This window comes from Talpa occidentalis, unplaced genomic scaffold (genome assembly GCF_014898055.3).
Source record: "Talpa occidentalis isolate TD23 unplaced genomic scaffold, MPIMG_talOcc4v2.1 talOcc4.4, whole genome shotgun sequence".
In the NCBI taxonomy this organism is placed as follows: domain Eukaryota; kingdom Metazoa; phylum Chordata; class Mammalia; order Eulipotyphla; family Talpidae; genus Talpa; species Talpa occidentalis.
Genome location: NW_023604295.1, coordinates 23,269,294 through 23,292,097, shown reverse-complemented (window position 1 = coordinate 23,292,097; position 22,804 = coordinate 23,269,294). Strand labels below are relative to the sequence as shown.

Genomic DNA, 22,804 nt, shown 5'->3' with positions numbered 1-22,804 from the left:
CTCATGGATTGGAAGAATAAACATTATTAAAATGGCCATCCTACCAAAAGCAATATACAAATTCAATGCTATTCCAATCAAAATTTCAATGTTCTTCAAAGAAATAGAACAATTATTGATGAAATTCATATAGAATCACCAAAAACCCCAAATAGCCAAAGCTCTCCTGAAAAAAAAAAAAGAAGGGAATGGAGGCATCACACTCACAGACTTCAAACTATACTACAAAGTCATAATCATCAAAACTGCATGGTACTGGAACAAGAACAGACATACAGACCAATGGAATCAAATAGAAAATCCAGAAATAAACCCACAGATTTATGGTCAACTAATCTTTGACAAAGGAGCAAAGACTATGCATTGGAGCAAAGAAAGTTTGTTCAATAAAAGGTGCTGGGAAAACTGGGTCGCTACATGCAAAAGAATGAAGCTTGACCACTACCTCACACCATACACAAAAATCAACTCAAAATGGATTAAAGAACTAGACATAAGACCTGAAACCATAAAATACATAGAAGGAAATACAGGCGAAACACTACGTGATATGCACATCAAAGACATCTTTACAGACACATCACCCAAAGCAGTGATAGTGAAGGCAAAGATAAACAGCTGGGATTACATCAAATTAAAGAGCTTCTGCACAGCAAAAGAGACAATAACAAAAACAAAGAGAAACCCCACCAACTGGGAGAACATTTTTGCACACAACACTAATGATAAAGGACTGATCACAAAAATCTGCAAAGAGCTGATGAGACTCAACAAAAACAAAGAAAATAATCCTGTCAAAAAATGGGCAGAAGAGCTAAAAAGAAACTTCTCTGAAGAGGAAATGCAAATGGCCAACAGGCATATGAAAAAATGTTCAACATCACTTGCAATCAGGGAAATGCAAATCAAAACTACCATGAGATACCATCTTACACCAGTGAGAATGGCACATATTAAAAAAACTAGCAACAGGGCCTCCCTGGTGGCGCAGCGGTTGAGCGCTGGGTTGCGAAGCTGCCCGCAACCTCTGCAGTGCCGGTTCAATCCCTGGCTGCATCCCGGCCACTGGAGGAGGGTCCCACATGGCGCGCAGACCTCTCCTGACGCCCGCTGCTCCCCTCAGCAGTGTCCTTCGGTCCTTCTGCCTGCTCTGCTCCCTGCTCTGGCTCTGGTGAATTCTCTCACCCTCCTGCGCTTCTGACTGTACCCAGTGCCTGCATAAATAAATAAATAAATCTTTAAAAAAAAAAAAAAAAAAAAAAAACTAGCAACAACAAATGTTGGCGAGGGTATGGAGAAAAAGGAACTCTTCTGCACTGTTGGTGAGAGTGCAAACTGGTCCAACCCCTATGGAGAGCTGTGTGGAGATTTCTGGACCTACTGAACATAGAGCTTCCATATGATCCAGCAATTCCACTCCTAGGTATTTACCCAAAGGACACAGAAACATCAATTCCAAAGAGCACCTGCACCCCTATGTTTATAGCAGCACTGTTTACAATAGCTAAGTTTTGGAAACAGCCCAAATGCCCAAAAATAGATGACTGGATCAAGAAGATGTGGTACATATACACCACGAATATTACTCAGCATTCAAAAAAGATAAACACATGCAATTTGCAGCAACATGGATGGAGCTGGAAGGGATCATGCTCAGCGAAATAAGCCAGAAAGAAAAAGAAAAATACCGGATGGTCTCACTCATAGCAGGAATCTAGAAAACTTAAATAAGGGACCAGGAAAATGAATAACTATAAGAAAGTGAAAATCAAAATCAACAAAAAACTATGAACCAGAGACACTTTTTGGAAGGGATAGGGGTTAGAATGGGGTGGGGGTTGCAATTGTATGGGGAATATAAAAATAAAATTTATTATTTAAAAAAAATTAAAAAAATAAAGTTTATCTTTGACTCTTTGTTTGGTTCTTCTAATTTCCACATATATGTGACACCACTGGCATTTATCTTTCTCCTGGTTTATTTCACTTAGTAAAATCCCTTCCATCTCCATCCATGTTGCTGGAAATGGCATGAATGGAGAAAAAGGAGCCCTCTTACACTGTTGGTGGAAATGAAAGAAAGTTCCTAAAGAAAGCAGTGTGGAGGTTTCTCAAAAGATTAAAATGGATCTGCCATATAGTCCACAATCCCACTGACACTTATCTACCCTAAAAATGCAAAAACACTAATTTGAAAAGAAACCTGCACTCCCATATTTAGGTTTACAGCAAATATAAATCTATTTGCAATAGCCAAGATATGGAAACAACCCAAATGCCCAAAAACAGAAAAGTGGATCAAGAATATGTGGTATATATACAGAATGAAATACTACTCAGTGATGAAAAATTATAAACTCAGCTTGTTTCAGAAAGAAGATATGTGAGGTAAATTAAGCGATTTAATTAAGGGGGAAAATGGGCAATGTCATTTCCATTGCATAAAATCTGTTTTATTAAAATTCACTTTGATTTAATAAAAAGAAATGTTACTGTTATGTGTTCCAGTGTGATGGGTTACTGCATTTTCTGTGCCTCCTCTTCCTTCCCAAATCTCCTGACTCCTTGTCTGAGGACACATAGCAAGTTGAAAGTGTCTCCACTTTAATATGTTCTACATGTTACTAATGATCATATTATCCTTTTCCTTTTTCCAATTACTCACCTAGTCCAGATAGGATTTATTATTAGATTTTGAAATAAATCACTACTTTTCTATATTTTCACTATCTTTTAAGTCTTAGGGTAAGAAAAATTTAAAGGTTCATATTTAAAGCAGAGATTTAAAATATTGATATGCAACTTTGTTGAATATAAGACATTCTAGTACAAAATGCTATAATGTTTTTATCTCATTTTTTTATTGCAACTCTTAAGAACCCTATGAACAATTCTATTATTCATTACCTGTTATATCCTTAAAAGTATAATTGAAGTCAGAAAATTATGTGATGAAGTATGGGTTTTAAAAAACCTGCAAGTCACCAACACTAAGGAACAGAGAAGCCCACACAACTGCTCTCCCTGAATGAATGATGTGCTTATTAATTAAGACAAAAGATTAGTAGCTTTTTGAAAGAAAAAAGCTAAACGCATTAAAGTTATGTGTTATTTTCATGTCATAAGATTGAATTTTCTAAACTAAAAATATAAAGAAATGTATACGTGACATTAAGAGGATTATTTCCATTACAGCATTGGAAAAACAATCTTATGCTTTTACTTATCTTTTTTAATCAATTTGTTTAGCTGTATAAACACATCTAAAATGACATATCTGGGAAATATTCATAAAAAAGGAATTATGTATTCTTAGGTATCATGTATTGTCTTTTTTTTTTTTTTTTTTTGGCCACTCTTTTCCTAGTATTTTTTTCTATCTACTGCTTTTTTCATTCTGTCCCCAAACTACCAGAATCAGTAAACATTATAGGAGAGTATAAACAATGCTTTCTAAATCCTGAAGCATAAATAGACAAAGAATTACCATAGAGTCTGGTCTCTTCACTTCCGACAAGTTAGTGCAAAATCAAGTTTTAATCACTGCTTGCCATTTATAAATGATGAATGTTGTGAAGAGTAGTTGAGCCTCTTAAGCAGATAATAAAACATAAATGTTGTAAACTATATAAATTATGAATATAATTCTTAGAAAAATGAGGTATATTAAAAATAAGGCCTATCTCTAAATCAAATTAAAGTCCTGACAAGCTGAAAATGACTCATTAATTAAATGACAGTATGGTTAAAAAAATTCAATTTTTGATATCAACCATAAAACAGATTGATGATCTCTACACAGATGAGATCTTTAAATCTGAAGTCAGTATACTCATATAGGGGTAGTATTTTCCTACCCCTTTATGGAGGAAATTTTTGTCAACTAGTCTCTATTACCATCCAGTATTTGTGACATTCTTAACATAAGGCTCTATGTTATTTTCATTTTATTATGCTATTTTTGCCGATCCATAAAAAATGCAAGAATTTAATTTATAGAAGGCATAAAGCATCTATTGGTAACAAAATCCAGAAATTTAAGTGTCAAGCAAAACATGATATATGTGGACATATGATGATGTAATTATTCCAAAAAAATATTATCGTCTACACAAATAAATCGGGTATTTGGGTTTGGTTGTTATATTGAAATGTTAAGAATGTTTAAATGTAGTCGTGGAGAGGTGATACCAATTGAACTTTTGCTTCTGGTTTTATGTCCAGGACATAATCTATTAATTCTGATATCCTGTAAGAAGAGGGAAAGTTGGACACAGAGAGAGACACATAGAGAGAACACCACGTAATGATGGAGGTAAAGATTATAGTGACATATCAACAAAGCTAAGAAATGACAAAGATTGCCGGCCACACCAAAAGCTAAGAAAAAAACCATGGATCGGAGTCTCTCCTGAAGTCTTCAGAGAGAGGACAGCATTTCTGAAACCTTGATTTTAGGCTTCTAGTGTGCAGAACTATAAAAGACTAAATGGCTTTGTTTCAAGCCACACAGTTTGTGGTACTTTATTTTGTCGGTCATGGAAAACAAGTAAATTTATTATTTTTTAATGCCGTGTCTTTCTTCTATCTTAATGTATGATTTATACATTTTTCTATAGAGGATATATGTTAAACCTTATCTAACAACAGAAATCCTCAGAAGAATGGAGGTTTCTCCAAGTCTACTTGAATCACTCACACTGATCTCTGTGACAGTTCCCTTATCTTAATCTCTCATTGCATGTGCAGCTTCCTTTCATGACATTTATTACAATTATAATTCTTTATTTGTTTGAGTCTTTCTCACACCATTAAAGAGAAGCTCCAAGAGAACAAATAATTGATCTACTTCTGCTTCTGTGTTTCCAGCATCTATATAACATAGCTTCTGGCTCATAGTAGGGGCAGAAATGGTGAATAGATAGATATAAACATTTTCTCACGTCTCCCACCATAAACCACCCATTCCCCCCTTGAATCCTCTTAGAACTTCTTGACATTATTTTTAATAGCTTGTATTATCCCACAACATAGGGACTCTACAAGAAAGATTAGAGAGGGTTTGGTTTGCTTTCGTTTCCAAAATAAATTTAATTCACTTCCTCCCCACCCACCCCAGTTAGACTCTTCTGGTGGAGGAGAACACAGAAGTGTGGACATCTATTTTTGCTTTTTTAAAAAAGTTTTGTGTTTTTTAAATGCCCCATTTTCTTCCTGTCTGGTAGAGAAGACTGAAAGAAAATAAGAGACCTGCTACAAAGTCCAAGAGCTCTAACATTTTCTAGGCAAACAAAGTAAGATAGAATGTTTCATTCCTTGTTTCTCTATATCTAAAAGAAAAAAAAATTCTTTCTGAAAGACTGTCCATCTGGAAGAACATTTCAGTTTGTACAATTCTATATTTAAAAGATATTTCTCTGAAATGGGATACTTAAAAAAAATGGGATACTTAGAAAAACCCACGACTAGATTTGATATATATTATTTACTGTCATCCCAAAGAGGACTAATATCCTCTTCAATCAGTACATTTTATTCAATTTCTAAATAGCAAAGTATAAATTTCCATACTTTGAATATTAATTCTCCCAAGAGAACTTTTAAGAAACTGCTATTTTAGGACCATTAGAAAATTGAACATACTTGTAAATAAAATAAAGAATACAAACTGAAAATGATAAAATTAATCTCAAAATGAATTTCGACTTTTTGGTAAAATAGGTGTAAAAATGCTTTGCACGAGTATGAATAAATGCAGTAAATAACAATTCACAAAAAGACATCTTACCTAATAATAGATATTATCTGTGCCCCCCCCCAACCAAAAAAGTGCATTACCTGTGGGTTTAAAATATTTATTGAAATTCAAAACAGACAAGAAAACTTTCTTGAGTGGTTCATTGTTAGTAAATTCAAGAAATTACTTTGCTTCAAATGAACAAAGATCTTATCATAGCTGAGCCTCATTTTTCTCCAGTTTTTATTCCATAATAGCAGCAAATTTAATCTTCAACTCTGTCTATAAAAGTTGCAGGTCAAAGTCAACAAGTTTAAAGGTGATTCTTAGAGTATCAAATATAGAAATAAGACCATAAATCCTACTTGTCCTTAGATTAATTTGCATCATTTGCACTGCAATATTCTGAGAGTCACAGGTTTATTTCAGTAAATCTAGAATTCAATTTTAATAGGTCACTAGTTATCAAAATTTATTTTTCTAACAGATTATACTAGGAAATTAAACATGTCATCTATCCATAGTATCCCTTACTGTAATAAAATACTAAACTATCTTTTATTTTATAATTTGCATTTACTCCGGTCAATTTTAATATTAATTGGTTTTCAATGATTCAAATCTACTGCCAGGATCAGATTTACAGAAAAACAAGACTAGAAGCATTGCCTTCATATAGACGTTGCTTTTCCTGGATGTTTTATTCAGTCTTGTGCAAATATGCACAGTAATCTTACACATGGCACTTAATTTGAATGCTAATGTTTCCGAACATAATACTAACTCTTAGTAAAGATCATTATATTTCTGTTTCTCTCAAATGAACAATAAGGTTTGTGCTCCACTGTTTCAAATCAACGTATTCTCAAGGACAGACTTTATCACTTCTATCTGCACACAGAAGCATATTTTAATTGCTTATTCTCTTCTGACTTCTTTCTCCTTCATCTGTCTTCCAGCTTTTTCTTATTTTGCATATAGGGTGATGAGTTTCGGAATAGGGTGCAGGACATATCTGATTGTACTGAATGGCAGTTAATGTTCTTATACAAAATTTAAATAAAACATATGCTGAATGAAGAAAAATAAAATAATTCTAAAAAAAATACTTCCAGAACATAAGTAAAGCTTTCAACTCCATTTTCTACTACCATTTTGAACAACTAAACTATTTCAGGATCCACATATGGATGCCAAGAGTGGCTAAATATCTGTTATTCAGGTTGTATTTTCTTAATTTTAAGATGAAGTTTTTACCGGAATCATAAATAATTTTAAATATTTTATTAATTTTAAAATTTAACTATTTCTAAAGCATTATATATCTTACAGAATAGAAATTTGTAATTAACTGCAATATTGTGATTTATAAGAAGCAAAGAAATTGAAACAATGATTTTAAGTTCCAAATTCTTTTTAGTTTCCCATAGCTACAATGTAAACTCCTTGGAGGGAGAGTAGTTATGTCTTTTCTATTCACTACTCTGCACCAACAAACTTACAATAGTACCTAGCACATACTTGTTACTCAATAAAAAAGCATTAAATAAATGAAGAAAAATAAACTAGAAGGTAAATTGAAAATATTAATCAGTTTTGTGTTTCTCTGCTCCATTAAGCAACTAAATATCAAGGCTATTTTCTCCTCAGTAAGTTCTTGTTCACTTTAAGATAAAGGAAGTCCTTGTTTAATATGACAGAGATGAGCATTTGTGTATAGTATATACATAAATTCTTATATTTTTTATTCACTGATATATTAATTACTGGTAGCAAACAGGATTATTGAATGCTGCGTTTATAATGTTATATTATTATAATGTTACTGTTGAGTATAAGTTTACCAATGCAATTTCCAAGTTGATAAAAGTTCTAGGGCAGTGTTCTCCTTCTAAGTGCAAAACAATCACTTGCTGAAATTTAAATAATACTGACTCCTGGGTCCCACATACCCCTAGCCAATCAAGTAGTTATCTATGACTCCAATACGTAGACAGTATAGAGTCAGAGATCTAGGAAGGAATCAGTGAAAAACGATTTGTCTGTGTAAAGTATGATTCTTATATCAGTCTTGAAATTTAAATATATCCTATCTTTATGCAACCCATTTTCCCTATTTTATCCACTTTGAAAATTGCCTCTGAACTTTTCAAAGACACATTTTTTTAAACGTGTGTATTTAAAAGCTATTTTTAAAAATTGATCTGCCATTTTAATTTGTTTTACAGAACATCTATTAAAAAAAACCTCCAACTATATTATTTTTAGGACTGAAATCTGAATTGATATAGAAAATGATATTTATTTCCTATGAGACACAAAGCTTCATTTTCTCATTCCTTCCCTTTTTTGCTCAGGATTGGCAATGTATACCATGTAAATTGTACACTTCATAACATAACTGATGAAATATATTGCAAACATGACAATGTGATAGCAGAGTAGCCCGCAGTCGTGCCAAGATGATCAGGTAAGACAGTAAAAATAACCTATGTGCCCAATAACTTAAGAAACATTAGATCAATAGTTTCAATGTAAGAGCAAATTGGATATGAGTGTCTGATGGAAGTTTTTTATCAGAAGAATGCAGTGTTGCATTCACAGAAATTCAATGTTAACGTAGGCACTCCAAGATCTATCATTTGGATAATGCTTTTCTATACTCATGCAAATTGATTTATTTATATATTACACCATATTTTTTCATCAGAAAATCTGATTTTATGTTCTTATTCCATAAGGAATGTATGACCATTTTTATTTAAGGACACCAAGTGAATCAGCAAAGAATTTATTATTAGGACAATGGAGAAAACCAAGAAATATAATTAAAATTAAAACAGAAAGTAAAAATACCTTTACTACATACAGAAATTACCAGTTTCCTTGATACCCAGTTATGAAGTCCTATATTTCTAATTTCTCTATTTCCACATGCAACTAGCCAAGTCTTAGAAAACAGCTTTCCAAAGTAGTCACAATACAACCTATTTGGGGCCTTATATTTTTAAGCTTCATCTTAGGTAGAACCTCTGAGCTTGACTGCTTTCCTACATTCCTCACTCTTTCTTACTTCTTATTCAATTTACATAATATGCACAGATTAATATTTTTTTAAAACCCACTATTTTCACCTTGCCCTTCTAAAACTTTGCCTTAACTCCTAACAGCATGAAGTCAAAATCCACCTTTGGCGTTACAATCCTTGCCTGATTTTGTTACCAAATAATGTTTAGTACAACCTTTTCTTCTCTTTACTAATATATAACACATGTGCTACATTAAATTATCTCTTATGGAACAAAGTATAAATGTTTCTATGCCATCAAGTGATGTAAAATGTAAAGGCTAAAAAAAAAATTCAATTAAATGCTAATTGCACTACCAACATATGGGCTTCCTTTCCCCAAAATTTGTATTTTCGGATCTAACCCCAGTACCTCAGGATATGACCTTACTAGGAAGTATGATTACTACAGATGTAATTAGTTGAGTCATATAGGTTAATTCTCATAGAAAAGGGGAAAATTTGAACACAGTCAAAACACAAGGAGAATGTCAGGTGGAGATTGGACTTACGCTACTGGTGACCAAGAAACTATCAGAGGCTAAAAGTCAGTCCTGGGTCAGATTTTTCCTTTTGCCTTCAGAGGAAAACATGACCATACTGAAACTCTAATTTAAGACTTTCCACCTGGACTATTTGTGTTAAGTCACTTTTTGCATTTTGCTTCTAGGAAACAAACACATTAACTGCATAATTATTCAACACTTTTGGTTCTTTTTTTTTTTACATTAAAAAATGGGGATTATAGCATTTGTATCACATAATTGCCATGAGGACTATATAAGACATCTCTTGTAAAGTAATACATGACCTGACTATACAACTTTGTTTTTCTCTCTCTTCTAATTCTTGTAAACACCACACAGTTGAAAAAATAGTTTCTCTGGATATTAGTTGCTTCAATTGAAGAATGAAAAACATATTTTACCTCATAGTCACCAATTTCAGAGGTTTCTTATTGTTTCTTCTGGTTCAGAGTTCTATGATCAGACCCATATCCCCCTCTTGTCTTAATTGCTTATCTCCACTAATAGTTTACCCTTCAGGTCTTCAGAGATGGTATAACCTGAACTAATAATAACGGTTGTTGTTCTCCACTCTCTAAGACTTATTTTATAGTTTACCAAATGCAGTTTTATATAATCTAAAAATTTCTAATAGTGCTTATTTTACACCTCTATGGTAGAAAAAAAACAAAACAAAGCAAAACAGACAGTTCATATTAACTCTAAAGACACAACGCTATAAAGCTATCATCAGCCACCAGCATGAGTTTGATCCCCAGCCAGGGAGCTGACCCACATAAGGAGCAGCAGACCCTCTTCTGGCTGGCCAGCTGCTCCTCTCAGCAGTGTATTTCAGTATATCTTCCTATTCTGCTCCCCACTGTGTCTCTTGTGAACACCCTCACTACTCCCCAGCACCTCTGGCCTATACCCCAGTTCTTAGAGGCATAAATAAACAAAAAGTTTAAAAAAAGATTTTCATCATAGAATCCAGTAATTACATTGATTTAGTAGCAATATAAAGTGTTTCAAAAGAATCATAAATATTATACCTTATGTCATTCCTATCTTTTTAATTTGTAATATTTTCTTTGATTTTATCTATGAAAATATTTAAATCGGCTGAAATAGATGCTATATCACTATGCGTGTCATGTATTTATAATATATAAATGACAAATTGCTTATGTAAAACAAAAACAAGTTAAATCACAGAAGGTATTGGTAAATCTTTTATTATAATACTGTGAATGGTTGAAGAATATACAGATAAAAAAAATTTAGACTCTCCAGAGAAAAGCAAAAAATTCTGTGAAGAAAATAAGAGGTACAAGTAAAGGTCAAGAGAGTCAAAATCAATTTACTAAGAAATTCTGAAAATGTCTTGGAATCTGTCTCCAGACATGCCTTTTCTTTTATGAAATAAGTAGCCAGTATCTCTGCTGAGATCATGATCCCCCGCCCCCCCAGACAGTCTCTTTTAACCCAAGAGAAATAAAGAAAAAAATCCAATCACCCCTGTGAATTAGTTCTTGACTCTCAGAGATAGAAAGTAAATTATTTATCATCATAATTTTTCTGGTTAATATTTCATTTTAAAATGAATTGAGCATTTTCCTATACAAAATATATTAAATACAGATACCTTCAGTAAAACAACTGTATCATTTCTTGGAATCTTTTTGAGTATTCTGGGTTCTAAAATGTAGCTGTTTCCTTTTATGAATTATTAGTAATGGAGTTTCATTAAGTTCTATACTATTTCATAATTAAATGTTTAATTATACTGTAAAGGAGCTAGAATTTGCTCCCCCCAAATATGTTGTTGCTTTTTTTTTTTTTTTTTTTTTTTGACAAAAGGTCAATTTCATGAGAGGAATTCTACGGGCTGGGTGAGGGATACTTTTTTAAAAGATATTTATATATAATCTTTTCTCTGTAAGGACCGCTCCTAGAAAGACTTAATCTGTTTATCACTTTCCTCTGACCCAGTAAAGTCTTAAGATGACATATATTTTCAATAGTCAGTGTTCATGTCCTTAAATTGGTTAAATATTATCACCATCATCCCTGGTTATAAGTAGTAACTAGCTTTGAAATAAGGCTGCCCTAGATCGGGATTTTTCATCTTATTCTATAGATGCCCTGGGAGTTCATCCTGGTCCAGCATGAGGATGGTAGAGAAGAAACCTAGGGTCAGAGGACTTTATTTTGTTATTAGAGTTAAGTTAATAAGTGACCTGAAAAGGTCTCCTAACCTTTGGTCATGCAAATTAAAATTCACCAGCTATACTTCGTTTTGAATAAACATCTTGTACAAAACTTGTCACTCTGCAGCAGTTTCTCTCCACTACCCTAATGCCCTCCTGCTCTGACATGACCAAATTATTGTTCCTGACCTCAGATTTTCTACTTGAGCCTATCATACACATATGCAAATGATTTTAACAGAGACATCTCCATAGAAAGAAGAGTTACCATGTTTCTCACCCCACTTAGCCATGGGCAGAATTGAGTGGACAAGTAAACTATACAACACTGAAGGCAGGTCGGCTGAGGGGAAGACATGTGGAGAAAAGGACTGGGTTGCTTCTTGGCTTTGGACTTGCAACAGGAACTTTGGGGACTTAGAGGTGACACACACAGGAGAGACATTTAGGGACACTTGGAAGAGGCACGTGGGTGGGAGATGATGGAAGCCTAGAGTGAAAAATTGAAGATGGAAGGACAAATACCAGAGGCTGGGGTAGTAAAGATTAAGGAATCTTAAACTAGCAATGCAAGTTTCTAGGAATTTAAGGTGGGATCAGAAAAGATTAACAGAGGTGGGGAAGAGGGAAGAGAGGATTATCTACCATAGAAGATCAACTCACCTGACCACAGGCTATAGGTTTTACAAAGGAATAAATTCCATCAAAGAGCAATGTATATAAGAACATCCCCTCACCTGTACAATAGATCTTGTCTTGTAAGACTGTTTATTTTTTGTTGTTTTTGGATTTTATTTATTTTATATTAATTTTTTTACATCATTGTTCATTTTTAAACAATATTTGCTTCCACCCCTCAGGTGTAGTCCCCATAGAATTTCCTTCCCCAATGCACCCGTGCACCATCACCTCAGTCCCCTGTGCTCCTTCCTCCCTCCCTCTGATCCCTCTCCTTCCTCCCCTGCAGTATGTCTCTGATTTATAATTGCCCGTTTTTGCTTTGTTGTGTTTTGTACTGTTATTATTTTTTACACTGATGTCTTATTTGGTTCCCCTATATTCCTGCCATAAGTGAGCCCATTGTGAATTATTTCATAATTCCTTCTAGTTCCATCCACTTTGCTGCAAATGGCATGAGCTTATCTTTTTTTGATTGCTGAGTAATATTCCATTGTGTACATGTACCACATCTTCTTGATCCAGCCATCTATTTTTGGGCATTTGGGGTGTTTCCAGGTTTTACCTATTGTAAATAGTGCTGCAATAAACATAGGTGTACAGTTGTTTACAGTTGATCTTTTGAATCAATGTTTTTGTGTCTTTTGGGTAGATCCCTAGGAATGGAATTGCCAGATCATAAGGTAGCTCCATTTTCAGTAGACTGAGGAACCTCCACACAGCTGTCCATAGTAGTTGGACCAGTCTGCACTCCCACCAGCAGTGCAGGAGAGTTCCTTTTTTACCACATCCTCGCCAACATTTGTTGTTGCTTGTTTTTTTGATATGTGCCATTCTCACTGGTGTGAGGTGGTATCTCAGTGTGGTTTTAACTTGCATTTCCCTGATGATAAGGGATGTTGAACATTTTTCATATGCCTGTTGGCCATTTGCATTTCCTCTTTGAAGAAATGGTAATACTGTGTTTATGAAGGGCTCACTTTTTTCTTGCCATGTGCTGATTAATGGGAACATCTACTGAATTTTTTCTCAGAGGGACCCAAGAACCCCACACTGAATCTCATCATCTGAACCCAACAATAGACACTTGTGGAGGCTGGCTACAGCAGATATTATCTTGATTTGTGCTTTGATTTTGCTCTTTTGTCCCAGACATGCCGGTCCCCTTTTACCCTTTACTTATAGTTGCCAACAAGAAGGTGACTTAGACATCTGATGAGGTTTCAGGCCTTAGCTGCACTCCTTGGTCCAATCCTACTGGGCGGGGCATTTACCCATGAAGGGATGGGTAACTTGGGGTGTTTTATTTAGAATATTTTTTCTTATCTTTTCTATGTATACATTAATTATATTAAATTTCTTTCTTTGTCTTTGTGCATATACTCGGCCTGATCCCTATAGAGTATGCAAGTTTAGAATAACACTTGGCTGTATACTAACACACACACACACACACACACACACACACACACACACCCATTTAAGGGATCATGTGTTTTTGATTCTGTCTCTCAAGTAACTTTAGGAGATTCTCCATCTTCGCCATCTCTATTTTTTTTTTTTAAAGATTTAGTTATACAAGCACGGGGGTACAGTCCAGAGGTGCGGGAAGGTGAGAGAATGCACCAGAGACAGAGCGGGGAGCAGAACAGGCAGAAGGACTGAAATATTGCTGAGGGGAGCAGCAGGTGAGACAGGAAAGGTCTGCCGTGCCATGTAGAATCTCCCTGACTGGCCCTGAATCGAACCGGCGCTGCGGAGGCTGCAGACAGCCTTATATCGCTGCACTCAACCCGCTGCACCACTGGGAGCCCTTCCATCTCTTTTAATGGAAGACAAAGTAGCATAATAAGAGTATAGTGAGAAGATTGTAGGCTTTATCCTGTAGGTATGATCTGGGGATATTTATTCAACTTGCTAGCTCAAGTCTCAGCTTTCTCCACAGAACAGACTCAATAATACCCTTAAAGTTTTTTGTTTTTTTTTTTTCAGGAAAATTAAATGAAAGTGAAATAATGGGATAAAATAACACTTTAGCTATCAGGTGTAGAGTGTTTAACCAGTAATCTGCTGCGCATCCCAGATATGAATGCTTGTGTGAGTCACTGTTCTAATGATGGTTTTATATATTTTATATAATTATGTATATATATATCACACCAACATTTATGGTTTATAACCATACATATTTAATTTATAATAATTATGTTATATATTTATATAATTTAAATATACATTATACATACCTATAATTCATACATTATCATATAATTACATATAATTCACTATATAATAGATATTTGTATATTCAAGATAATATATTCATTATTAGTTGAACAAAAACCATCAAATGTACGTAGAGTTGTATTCAGTTATGAGCCAAAGACCAGGATATGACCCTTTCTTTAGTCTTTAACCTACACAACCCTCAGGACTATGGTAGCTGGTTGCCTAAAGATTAATGAGATATTTTTTATCCTTCTGAGGATGTTAATAACATCAGAGCCTTAAGATCACCCCTGGGCTGTTTTATACTAATAATAGGAAAGAGAGCAACAAGCAACAGTTTCAGGGAGGTCATTAATAATTCTGTGACTAACTGCCTAGCCTGCCTGGGACACCCTGAACTGAGAATGAAGACACCCTCCTTATACCCTACACGTCCTGTGTTTCCTTTTTTTCCTCCTATCTAGTCTTCCTTGACTCAACACTGGAGAATATTTTTTTAAGGAGTACTAGCTCCCTAATGACACTAATGACTCACTAATAAAAAGCTTCCTTTGTGACAACATTCTCAGTGTTGTGAATCTGTTTTCTAAGTAGTAAGAAATACCGCCTGATTAGGTAGGTAATGATGTAACACAAAGTTGTCTTTATATTGTTTCTTTTTACAGGATGGATGATGTGACTGCCAATAATAAAAACATTATAGGTACATAGTAAGTAGCATAAAACAATTGCCTAAAATATGACCCAAACTGACTTGTATCTTTTATAATTTACCAGTTCAGGTCTCCCTGGTGGCCTAGGGGTTAAAGTCTCAGCGCTATCACCACCACTGCCTGAGTTTGATCTCCAGTCAGGGGGCTGCCTCACCTGGCACAGCAGACCTCTCCTGTCTCACCTGCTGCTCCCTTCAGCAATGAGAATCTGCCTGTACTGCTCCCCACACTGTCTCTGGTGAATCCTCTCACCCCTCTGTGCCTCTGGCCTATACCCCAGTTCTTCTACAAAATAAATAAATTGAAAAAAAATTACCAGTCCCTTTAACACTAGTTTATAGATGGGGAAATTGAAGCAGAAATGGTTAAATAATTTGATGAATGTCAGAGATTAAGTGAGGGTTCATCCAGTACCCAAAATGAATATACATTATATATTATAAAATAATATATAAATTATATATACTATAAAATATATAAATTATATGCCATAATTTTATATAATAAATTATATATAATATATACTATAACTTGCAGTATAAAAAGAAAGTCAGATTGTACAAAGAAAAATTAAGAAATATAAATATATAATCATATAAGTATAAAAATTTTGGCTATAACTAGGTGTTGACATTTATTTCTTATATGTTCACCTTGCAATTCTCCTTTATTGAGAATATGTTACTTTTATAATTAGATAAGAAGTTATTATTTAAATTATATTGTTACTACAAATACATGTGATCAATTACTATTCTGCATTTTTGAATGTCTTTTATGGAATATCCTCTTTTGAATGTTTTTTATGTCTTTTATGAATGTTCTCCAACACTATGTACTACAACTTCTTTTGAAGTCTAAATTCTATATTAAAAATATTTAATTCTCTCTATATTTATGTTGCTGTTAGCATATTACATCAACTGCATCATCATAATAGATGCATTTATTAAGACTCGGAAAGTGTAAATATGCACATATTTAAAAGTTCAATAAGAGAGACCCATCTACAATTTAAAGGGATCTAAACTTTCATAATAGAAAAATGCAACCAAAACATGCCTAAGGAAAATGATTTACCTATAAAAATAATTAGGTTTTAAATTTTTAAAAGAGATTTATTTATTTATGCATGGAGGAACTGGGATGTAGGCCAAAGGTGTGGAGGTGAGAGGATTCACCAAAGACAGAGTGGGGAACGGCACAGGCAGAACCACTGAAATACACTGCTGAGGGGAGCTGTGAGTGAGACAGGAGAGGTCTGCTGTGTCCTATGTGGGTTAACTCCCTGGCCAGGGACCGAAATCAGGTCATTGAGGTGATAGCACTGAGACTTAACCCTTATGCCACCAGGGAGGCCCAGGTTTTAAAATTTTTAAACTAATTGTTAAATTCATATAATCCAGCATCAAGCTCTAGACTCAGTACTGTCTTGTTTTGTCATGCTCACTTTGGAGTTCAGCACCACTGTCTCAGGGAAGTCTTTCTTTATTTTTATTTTCTAATTTTCCCCATCTTTCAAATTCTCTTCCCTTTTCATTTGCTATTCACCCAGCCCATCCACACTTCGATTTGGTATATACAGAAACAAAAGAAGAGAAAAAGAGAAGCAATGACAATAATGGGAAGAAAGGAAAAAAAAATTCTTCTTTCATTTGCCTCAATCTTACTGATAAATATTTGTTCAAATCCATACTATTAGAGAAGAAACAAAGGGGGAAGACAGAGGAAGGTAGAGGAAGGAAAAAAGGAGTTGGGGAGGGAGGAGGAAATTATTTGGTATCTTTTCCTTATCCTTCATTATGGAACAATGTAATCTAAAAACAGGAGGCTTCAGGTTCTCTGGTCCACCTAAGAAAGTGTGCAGCTGAGCACCAAGGAGAAGCTAAAAAGGACTTGAGAGAGGTTTAAAGAAAGAAGACTTGGGACCTCCCCGGTGGCGCAGCGGTTGAGTGCTGGGTTGCGAAGCTGCCCGCAGCCTCTGCAGCGCTGGTTCGATCCCCGGCTGCTCCCCGGCCACCTGAGGAGGGTCCCACATGGCACGCAGACCTCTCCTGCCGCCCACTGCTCCCCTCAGCAGTGTACTTCGGTCCTTCTGCCTGCTCTGCGCCCCGCTCTGGCTCTGGTGAATTCTCTCACCCTCCCGCGCTTCTGACTGTACCCAGTGCTTGTATGTATAAATAAATAGATAAATAAATAAATAAATCTTTAAAAAAAAAAAAGAAAGAAAGAAAGAAGACTTGGAGGAGACACATGGTGCAGAGAGACATTTGAAGCAAGGTACACTGGCTTCTCAGCCTTGGACTTGCTCCAGGGACTTGGGGGACATAGAAGGGGAAATACAGAGTGAAGATATGTAGACACTTGGAAGAGATGTCAGGAAGAGACAAATGGGGAGGCTGACAATGGCTGCCTCCATCTTTATGTATACTTTGTTTTGCTGCTTTTGTTCCAGACATCCCTGGCCTCTTCTGCCCCTTGCCCATGGTTCCCTTCCAGATGGCGCCTTAGACTTGTGGCAAACTTTTCAGCGTGACTCTGCTTTGGGCCAATCCTGTTTGGCTGGGCATCTACCCATGAAGAGATGGGAAACTTTGGGTGTTTCATTGGGTAACTATTATCCTTTCTCTTGTCTCTTTATGCTCACTAAGTCTATTAGAATATTCTTTGGCTTTATGTGATGGATGGCAGAACCCATTCAGGGTATGAAAGTTTTTGTGGGGGTCATGGAGTATTCCTCAACCTGCCTATTAATATATAACTTCATAAAAACAAAAGGGGTGATTATGAAAGTTTCATCTTTAAACTAACAAGTGTTTAAAATCTTTATCACTGTCCCTAAGACATTTATCAGTTCACACCCAATATTAATGCAGCCATAGTCTTAACACATTTATTTAAAACATTATTCAGAGTTGCCATTGAAGCATTTGATGTTAATGGAGAAGTTGACATCCTAAATCACAGCTGTTTCTCTATTATTGCCACAGGGCAAAGCAACACTTTGTACAACACAGATGTAGAGAATAAAGCAATATGTGTGTGTGGGGGGGGTGCATGTGCATGCTCACACACATGGCAGAGAGAGAAGAAAATTGCTATGTGAAACCTCATAAGCAAAAAAGAAAAAGAAAAGAAAGAGAAGGAAAACTATTAGCAAATCACCATATAAATTAGGCTTTACATCATAATTGCATATTCTATTAGGTAGTAGCTATAGTCATATATATGTTCCTTCCTTCCTAGATTTTAATACCAGAAAAAATTATCAATGAATATGGGTTAAAGAATTTTCTAAACTGTACTTGTTTTTAAAAGAAACATTCTGTTGATTATCTATATCTCTATATAAATTTATAGTACATATGTTTCTGGAAAAATAATTTATTCTTATACCAAACAATGTCACTGAGCACTGTTCAAGTCATTTGGTGTTCTCTAAAGATTCTTCAAATAATCACTGTATGTGTTCACATTTTTTTCATTCAGTAATTTAGAAGTAACAATTGTTTTTATAAGGATTGATGTGTAATGCAGGCATCATTGACATAATCCTATGATCAATAATTCTTCAAAAATCTAAAACTGCTACTGGCAAAGTATGCTCAGTCTTATTCTATATACGTCACAATATAAAGGAAATAATAGACAGGGTTCAGAAAAGTAAAGAAAAAATTTACTGGAGGTGTGATAGCCTGGAAGAAAAGAAAATAAAAGATTAACTGGGAGCAACAGAGAGGCTTTAGTGTTATAGAGAAAAGAACATTATCTCTTTTATTCACACAATCTTCATTCTTCTTCAAATCTACCAGAATTCTTTTAATAAACATATGTTATAAACATACATTTTAGATAAAATTAAGGCACGGCACAAGACAGTCAGAATGCAACCATTAGTACAGCAGGTTGCATTGTGTTTCATAAGCTATCTTTTTTGAAGGAAGAACTAGTAATATGACTCAGTTCTTTTGTTCAACAGTTATTTATTGACCACCTATATATTTCAGAATAGTCCTGATCCTTGGGAATATGAATATGAAAACAATCCACATACTCCACACACACATGAAACTCATAGTCTATACTTTAGTCCTTTTGTCAAAATTTGATAAAAGCATGTAATTCTGGATGAGTAATAAAACTGCTTGTCTATTTAGAATTTAGAAGCTTGCCCTAGGGGCTGATTTACACTTGTTTCTCCGCATACTATTCAGTCTGATTATCCGGTGTTGTCTACAAAATTGTCTAGAATCTCATGCATGTATACTTGATCTCCAGAATAGAATTATCACCAAGGACAATTTCTTGATGACTGACTCAAGATGTTGGTGATTTTCATGAAAAATCATGTTCATGATTTTCATAGATTTCATTTGGGAACTGGAATAAATCCCCAATGAAAGAAAGAAATTCAGGATGCACCCCTGGCATGTCTTGGAATTCATCTGAAGTGAGGAATTTTAAATCTGAGTCACCAATATCTACCAATTTTTATATCTTCATTGGGGCGGGGAAAGGAATCAAAACAGTGCAAAGTCACACAATGAATTTCTGTGGGCCTCTGACAATGATTAGTTATACTTCACTGAGGACTATGTCACACTGACCTGCAATTTGATGAGCTCACTCTCCTGGCTATTTCCATAAGACAGAGAGTAGGTGTAGCCACCCAAACACTTATAATCTAAAATACAGCAAATCTGACACACACCTAATGGCTTGGTCTTCCTCGTATTACATTTTAATAAATTAAATTGAACAGTCACCTTTAGCTTACGTGGCTGTTTTTATAATTAACAGTAGTTCAATCACCGAATCCAAGCAAATATCACTTCCTCATAACTGTCTTCCAAAAACACAAGTCAATCCATACAAGAAGACTACATTAAACCTACTCAATTTCTACTAAAACAAACATTTGGGAATATGGATAAATGTAATGTATAGGCTCCACTGCTTCTGGCAGTTCATAAAATTAAAGTCTATCATAAATTATGAGGAAAAAGTATAAGATGGTTTTAAGAAATTATGACTATGCTTAACTACTCATTTTGCAAAAATTTCAAATCATTCAAAAATAGAAACATTATTTTTCATACCTTCAACTTTATTTGGAAAAAAGAGAGTCAATTTAAGTATATAAGTATAGGATTCTCTGTGTATGATATTTCTACAAATTATATTTATTTTCTCTTGTATGAAAAGCACATTACCACAGACTTGGCAGCTTAAAATAACATATTTAATATTTGTTCCCTTGAATCAAAATCCTGAGTGTTGCTTAGCTTTAACCTCCCATTCAGGGGCTCACAAAGCAAAAATTATGTGTTAGGCACACCGAGGCTCTCATTTGGAGTCAGGAATCCTTTTCAATCTCATTCAGTTTTTGGCAGAATTAAGTTCCTTGTGGTTGTGGGACTAAGGTCTCTGATCGCTTGTCAGTTCTCAGTCAGAGATTGTTCCCAGCAACTAGACACTGCTAAGATTTCCTTAGCACCAAAAGCAGCTCACAACTGGATATTAGCTTTCTTTCAGGAAAGCAAGAAAGTCCCTATCTGACTTCAGTTCCTCCTACAGAATAAATAATGTAAACATGATAGTAACTGTCCCACCAGCAATTGTTATAAAAGGTAACCTAAACAATGGAGTAACAACACCATGGTATTCAAAGGTTCTGCCCACAGGCAGAGAGAATTATACAATCTGGTAGACCAAGAGGATTCTTGGGGACCATTTTAGAGTTCTGCTTACCTCAATGATGCTTATCTATAATGTAATTGAAATTATGCAGCCCATATGGCTGACTTTCAGGACTTTTTCCAATGAATTCCTTATAGAAATTATTAGTTCTCATAATTGCATTACTACTATATTAGTCTACAGTCATTATTAACCCCAACTACCAAAGGAGGTAACAGAAGAAGAAAGATGTCAAGTCAGTTTCAGAGAGCTTTGAAGTCATTCAAGGAAGGCAGTGGGAACAGACCTCAGTCTGCTGGTACCAGTCTGTTTCCCCAGATCTGTGCTATGGCATGATTCCTATATTAAGTAAAGGCAGATGGCAACCTGATGCTAAAGCATCAGTTCTGAAGGAAACTGGCAAATACTTTTCTTTTAAAGGGCAATTAATTCATTAAAAACAATTTGACTGTAAAGCAAGTTTCCATAATTTCCCAAATTAGCAAAATTTTAAAAAATAAAGTCTATTTCCCAAATTAGCAAAATTTAAAAAAATAAAAGACTGAAGCTTGAAATAATTAGACATCTGGGCAAATCAGAAATAATGTCAATACACCTTCTACTTTTTATATATCTTTTTTTCTCTCTTCTGTCATCCCTTCTGTTTCCTCTCCTAGCACCTTATTAATTGCAGTAATGATCAAGGAAAATACATGGATTAAAATTAAATAAATTTAGACCAGGTTCATTTTCAGGTTTTCTGAAAAGAGGAAGTGGATCAAAATTATTCCCAAATTATCCTCCAACAATATTGCTAAAATATCCCCCAACTTTAAACTTCTAAAATTTAATTTCCAAATTTAAATTCTAGACACTCTCAAGTAAAAGAGTAGATACTGGGGACCAGATTGAAAAAGAGAAAAATAACAATGTGGCAATTCCTACTATGAACCCAGAGCAGTTGCAGGAGTTTTCACAATATTCATTTAATACCCTCAATACTCATAGAAATAGCAACATCTTTATTTGACAAAACCAAGGCAGAGTAAGTCTTCAGTGATTTGCCCAGGTTACATGTTTGCAGCTGGAAGCCCCCCATAACTATTGCCTACATTAACAAATGAATAAACAAATGAGCAATGCAGGGTAAAAGGCTAGAAAACTAAGAAAACATCCATACTTGCAAAGCTATAAGTTTAATTGACAGTAAAAAGCTGATATTTTCCAGCCATTTCAATAAAATTATTTTATAAGAAACCTTGCAGAATACTAGTAAAGGATAGGTATGAATTCGGTTGACATAACATTCAATAGTCAAAGCAATGCTTTAGCAAATGGACCATGAAAGAATAAACTATATTTCCGTCTATTTCATTTTCTTCTTAGTAATTCAATCAATCTGACAAAACCTGTGAAAACCCTTATGACTAAGTTAGGTCAACAGCAAATTAAAGGTATCTTAATGTAAAAAATACATACATTTTTAAGGCTTTTTATTTTTGTCTAAGTGTTACTATAGAGAAATGCACTGGGTGGTCCAATTTTCTTGGATACAATTTACATCACTTCAGTTTAGGTTTTGAAGTGCAAATTTAAACTTGAAATAAGGCCTTCAACTAAGCAAAAGATATATATTAACATTTTTTCACGCAAACATAATCAAATGAAATCGACTTCTAAAATGTACCTATCTTCACAATAAATGTCACTTAGAACTAAAACATTAATGTTAAAAGCACTTACCTTATAAAAATAAACTTAATATAAACATATGCAACTCTTTGAAATTAGACATTATCCTTAGTTTTAATAAGACTGATAAGCCGTTTAGTTTATATCAATACTTTAAAATTTCTTCTAAAGCCATTATTCAGCACACTCTCTTCATGTTGAACGCAGAAGTAAAACTGACCACAATTTTAAACTGAGACTGAAAGTGCAGCTTTTTTATCAAATAACTTCTTTTTAAAGATTCATTCCATAAT

At 34.5% G+C, this 22,804-nt stretch overlaps 1 protein-coding gene and 1 long non-coding RNA gene across 8 annotated transcripts in view; one reads left to right on the top strand and one right to left on the bottom strand.

Annotated features, from left to right (window-relative positions):
- NAALADL2 (N-acetylated alpha-linked acidic dipeptidase like 2) overlaps positions 1-22,804 on the bottom strand; it is a 1,155,955-nt gene that overhangs the window by 736,599 nt on the left and 396,552 nt on the right. The gene's annotated exons all lie outside the window — the stretch shown is intronic.
- The window catches only part of LOC129146721 (uncharacterized), a 73,138-nt gene continuing 57,514 nt past the window's right edge, over positions 7,181-22,804 (top strand). Inside the window, exons 1-3 of the long non-coding RNA XR_008553811.1 lie at positions 7,181-7,309; positions 8,095-8,207; positions 17,596-17,750. This is a non-coding gene — a long non-coding RNA (uncharacterized LOC129146721). The remainder of the gene's footprint in view (positions 7,310-8,094; positions 8,208-17,595; positions 17,751-22,804) is intronic.